This window comes from Vidua chalybeata, chromosome 9, assembly GCF_026979565.1.
Source record: "Vidua chalybeata isolate OUT-0048 chromosome 9, bVidCha1 merged haplotype, whole genome shotgun sequence".
NCBI lineage: Eukaryota > Metazoa > Chordata > Aves > Passeriformes > Viduidae > Vidua > Vidua chalybeata.
Window position 1 is genome coordinate 5,372,315 of NC_071538.1, and position 6,000 is coordinate 5,378,314.

Sequence of the window (6,000 nt, forward strand, 5' to 3'; positions counted from 1 at the left end):
AAGGAAAGGGAGGGATCATCGTGCTCGGCCCCTCTATCAGCCACACATTTTTATTTTCATAAATTAAAGTCACATTTTAGCATTAGATTCTCTTCATGTTGGCAAATAGAAATATGTGCAGTTACTGGTGATAGGTTTCCCCATCATAAAAAAACCCAAAAAACCTCACCGACATAAACCACACCCAAAAAAAGAAAACACAGGAACAAACCCTTCTTTTACGCACAGAACATCCAGCACCTCCACAGCTGCTGCAGGGTCACATTTCTCCACTGCCCCCCAGCCCTCCACGTCCCCATTTCAAACACCTTTACCTGCCCCACTCTCTATCAGGGTGCAGGTGGCTTTGGCCAAGGGATGGAGGGACAGGACACAGGGAATGGCTTCCACTGCCACAGGGCAGGGAGGGACGGGGTATTGGGAAGGAATTCTCGGCTCTGAGGGCGCATCTTGGGGATGGTTTTAGCGCAGTCACCAGCGTCCCCAGCCGGTTACGGCCACCACTACACCAAGGGGAAAAGTGGTGCTTAACAGTTGGGAAAACTTCTGTCATCGGTGGGGTTTGTTGTCTCTCAGGTGTATATATATATATATATATATATATATATATATATATATATATATATATATATTTATATTTAAAAGAAAACAAGTGTCATTGCCTGTCCCACACATTTGCCTGGAAGCCCCCTAATTTCAAAGTTACACTGATTTGGAGGCAGGGGTCACCTTTCCCTTCCAGGAACGTTCCCACCTTCCTTGGCAGACCCTGTCTTTGAAGCAGGACGGGGTCTCACAAGAGCCCAGCAGAGAGGGAGAATCCCCTCCTTCCACCCCGTGGCCTTTGGGGGAGCCCAGGGTGGGGAGCAGCTTCCCAGCCACCACCTGGAGAGGCAGGTGGGGCTCACAGCCCCGGGCTCCCACGAGCCCAGCACGGAGCTCACCCAGGCTGAGGGCACTCACTGCCCTCAAATGTGTTCTTTCACCTGCCCTGCCTCACCCCGGGCATTTCCTACTGAGAGGAGCACTCCAGAGACCCCAAAACCCCTCAGCCAAGCTCACAGCACATCACACCAGCGCAGCTGTAACCTGGGGGCCATAAGTACCCCACAAATGCTGCGTTTCACCTTAATGCAGCCATCCATTGCTCAGACGCTTCAGCCACAGCATTTTTTAGAGCCAACAAAGTCACCCAAATACCTCAGAGTGTGTTCTAAGGAGGGCCAAGCCCTTACTGCAGGGAGAAAACACAACAGCATGACAGGGGGAGCAGAGCAGCGGGTGGCTGCAGCCAGGAGAAAACAGAAAATAAAGAGCCAAAGCAGCAAAACACACAAACCTGGCTTGGGAGTGGCTGCCCCAGAAAAAAAAACAGCGGATGGGAGGGATGGCTCTGCTGCTTTTAGGCCTTTGCAAAATTATTTGCAGGAGCCAGGCAGGGCTGGCCCTGGTGACCCCTCTCAGGTGTGGGAGCTGCAGCACCTGCTGGGAACAAGTCAGAATTCCAGGATTACTGATTAGAATAAGAGCAATGTATATTCTCTCAGTAGATTAAAACCCTGATGTTTTCATTTCGATCCAAATCCTTTCCAGCACCGATATTTCACAGCATCTCCCTCCTGTTCTCCTTTCTAACCACTCCGAGTTGCTGCCAGGACAGAAAGTGGCGCTGATTTCTCCCCTGACCCAGGCTGTGAACCTGGGCAGGAGGATCAATCAATCAATCAATCAATCAATTTATGGATTATCCCAGGGGGAGCTCCCCGGGTGAAGCCTGCAGAGAGTGATGGCTCCACTCTGGAGCGGCTCCCAGCCGCCTGCTCTCAGCTCACTTAAAAACGTGACTCTGGAGGTGTTTGCACCCAAGCTCGTGCTCCCCAGGGATGGAACACGCTGTCCTTGTCCTCCTCCTGGGACAAGGGAGGCGCCTGCAGGGGCAGGGCTGGCGAGTGCAGTGCCAGGGCTATCTGCAGGGCTCTGGGGAATGGGACGCTCCCGGGAGGTTCAGGATATTGGGAACATCTCCTCATGGGAAGGGAGGTCACACTTTGGAACAGGAGTCCCTGTCCCTGAGGATTTAAAGGCCGTGTGGATGTGGCACCTGGGGACATGGGGCAGGGCTGGACTCGATGGGCTCAGAGAGCTTTTGCAACCCAAACAATTCCCTATCCTCACTCTCCCCTAAGCAGCGTGATCCTGCTGCAGCTCCAGCGCTTCAACGACTTTCCTAGAGGACAAAGCTGGGATTCTCTCTGCTCTTACAGTTGGATTTCAAGTCTCCTCCTGCTCTTTCTCTGCTTTAGGGAAATGACTCCACAGGGGCAGGAGTAGTGGATTGTTATCCCTGTACAGCCATGAAGCCAGCCAATCAACTGAAGCATAGGCAGCCTTAAAAATGATTTAGAGCACCTCCAGGTCCCCAGAAATACCCTTACAGTGAGTTTTTTCTGGCTGTACAATGAGTTTTCCTTGTGCTCCAGGCTTTCTTTCCTTTCTTCTCAGTGCACAAACCCCAGCTCAGGTATCCACCCACACTGGGGCACTGTGCACAAAGTTCCTTCGTGCTCATCTCTTCACATTTTCATTTTTGGGCAACAGCTTCTCCACTCCTTGGCAAGGCAAATTGCCTGATCTGGAGAGAAATGGAACAAGCAGCTTAAAAATGTGCAAGAGCTGAAAGATGAGAGTCCTTAACTCCCAGCTCTCATTGTGGCACTGCGATAACGAGGGAAGAGCTCAGCTGTGCATTTAAACATTTCAACAATCCCTTCCCCCAAGAATATTATGCATCATTTTTTCAGGGTGCTAAAGAGTAAGGGCTGGATTTTAGGGTTTTTTAGATGTGCTACAGACTTTAGAAAAACAACATTTTCCATACAAAGAACACAATCGGGGCTGGATGTGCCTGGGGGGAAATGGACGTTGGAGCCAAACTGCAGCAATCACCGGCATTTCATTACAATAAAGGGTTTTTTCCTTAGGGAAAAAAAAAAAAAAAAAAAAAAAAAACAAACAAAAAAAACCAACAATTCTGTGGGATTTATCAGCTGCCATCATTTCAGCTGATTTGGTGCTTTCTCGAGCTGGAGGGACTGTGCTTGGACAGCGTTTCAGGAGGGTTGGTGTGGGAAGGGCAGTTGAGGACACCTCAAATGTCACCAGATGACACAAGGAAAAACGACACACCACAGCTTTGGTCACGATGAAGAGACTCATTTATTTTTTCTGACTCCAATCTTTTATAGTTCTCAAAAGGCGCCAGTGGATTGGAGGGTGAACGTGCCACCTCTCCAACGACACTGGACAAACTACCTGTACATCAAATTTCTCCGCCTCTATGAAAGAATGCAAAACAATAGGTTATTTACAGAAAGTTGTGTGAGAAAGCTCTCTACAAGAATGTAAACTCGGAAGGCTTTAGAAAACTCCTGATAGCCAGGGCGACACCTCAAAGGCGGAGGAATTCTGCATTCCTCCCCCTGTCCCGCTGAGCACGGGGCTATTCCCTTTCCCTGGAGCGGGGCTGGATCAGCTCCTCCTCCCGCTTGCTCCTTTCCCCACTGACTTGCGCTGTCTCCCGGCCTTTCCCAGCCCCTCCTCTTGCCCGGCTGGGGTAACAAGAGCCCCCCGAGCTGCCAGGGCTGTGCCCCCCATCCCCACGCCCTGCTCCCTAACCCGTTCCCACCTGCCCGGGCTGGGATCGCTGCCCCGCGGTGCTGGGCAATGTCAATGACCCCGAGGAGGAAAAAGGAATTTTCTGTCCCAGCTCTCTGCGGGTGCTCCTGGCAGAGCCCAGAGTGCAAATCCTTGGTGGTGCCAGGTAGGAAAACATTCTTTAATTCACTCACTGCTCCTAGTTCCGTTCCTCTCGTCCAAATTTCTGAGGAGCTCTTCTATAGTGTTTTATTAAACCACATGAACGCGCTGCTGGTTTGTAAAATCATAAAGAAAAACCTTGAAGTCATGAATAACATGGCAGTTTTTGTGGCTGTAAATCCCTTAACCTTGTAGGCATTGAATTTATCTGCCTTCTATGAAGGATGTAAATGCTTGTTAAGTAGAACATAAATTTTGAGCTGAATAAATACGTTGAGGAGGAATGGACACTTAATCTAGAAATAATAATCAATTCACAGCCTGGCATTTATTATTATTGAATGTTAGATAAAAAAATCCTCTCAAGGCGACGAGAGGGTTGTGTGTAACAAAAAAGGGACACAAACATTAATTTCCTATAGGGTGATGTGCACAAAGAGCGTTCTGCAGGAGAGAATTCATGTGATGAATTCAAGGAAAATGTCTGTGAAACTGTGGATCTTTGGCTACTCAGAAATGCTGAGTTTGGTTTATTTGGGCTGGTTTCAAAGTCTTGAAGGAATGTTTAATCTATAATTAACAACCCCTGGTCACAACCAGCCTGGTGGATGGAGCTTTGATGAAAACCCGGGTTCTTTTTCATGGGAACCAAATGTGCAGAGCACAAAAAATGACAGAAAATATGGATTTGAGCTGCTCTGCCTGAGGTTGTGTCTGAATCCCTGGCTGGAGGCAGAGACATGAGCAGTCCCGACTTCAAACACTCCTAATTGATGCAGGTCCTTGAGCCAATCCTAAATGAGAGCCCTTTCACTTTGCCTCTGGTTTCTCATTTATGCCCCTGTCCCAGGGTTTTTATGGACTGTGTCATGATATCTTAATTAACTTGTGCTTCCCCCCACCCCCCTCCAGTCATTTGGCTTAAGATTTAATTAAACAGTGGATGTTAAGTGTGCTGTAGTGAAGAGATTCAGCTGAGGTTGCTTTTTGCTGGCTTGGAGGGACATTAAAGCTGAATATTCACTGTATTGGGAGCACTTCCTTCCGTGCTGTGTGGTCCTGCTGCTCAGATCTACCTGGATCAAACAGGAGGAAATTTCCCGGATATTTATCCACATTTAGAAATTGTTTTAGTTACGATTTTTATATTTTAAAAGCTGTTATTTGGATATTTTATTGACTTTTCAGTGCCTGTTACTGCCCTTGCCTGTGCTGAGGTTTTTGGCCTTGGAAAGTTCAGGATGGAAAGAAAAGCTGGAAATGCCTCAATTATCCACCCAGGAAGTCTGACGCATCTTTTGACTTTTGAAGGAAAAAAAAAAAAAAACAACAAAAAAAACCAGAGGGAAACCAGCCAGCTCCATGGGGATCAGCCAGATTTTTCCTGGGAGCTGGGATAAATAAATCCCCTTTTATCCCTCACACTCCTGGGATTGCATGACATCCACTCTTGGGACAATTTTTAGAAGGGAAGGTGCAAATTGTGGCAACAAATGAAAGTTTGCTGTGATTATTTAATAGCTGTACTGAGGATGCAGAGAGTTTTGGTCCATGGTGCTTCTTTAGCAAATTTGCCTTTAAGGTGTCCGTTTGACGTGGTTTTCTAGGATTCAATGGGATTACTCCTGTACTTGTGGGAAAAAAAACTGCTTTTCTGCCTCTGCCCCGGGCCTTTAACCGGCAGCTCCTTAGGATGGAGACATTTTCTGCCTGTCCCCCAAAGCAGTTAATTAAAAATGAAACCCCAAAGGACCCCCCAGCCCAGCTCTGAGCAGTTCAGGAGCCGGGCTGCAGAATGAGCCTTTTGTGCCGCCGTTCTTCCCAGGAGCTGCAGCTGTGCCCAGCTCCCTCACAAACGAGTTCATCAGCTCCATTATTCCCCCAAAGTGCAGCAGCTGCTGCTCCACTCCAGCCTCGTTTCCCTTGCCCTCCTCTCAATCGGTTCACTGCAAACATTTTGTCACTACATCGTTCATTTGTGCCAACCACATGGACGGAATCCACTGAAATGCTCCAGAGGGCAGCAACTGGGAGCCCCTGGCTCAGACGATGGGATCAGGTTGGAATGTGGAGCGTGGGCTCTCAGTTCCTGCCTCACTGGAAGGGGAATGCTCAGGGGGCTGGGGTTGTGCTGCTCCTTGGGAGGAAGTGGGAATGTTATCCCTCTTTCCAGGCTTTTATCCC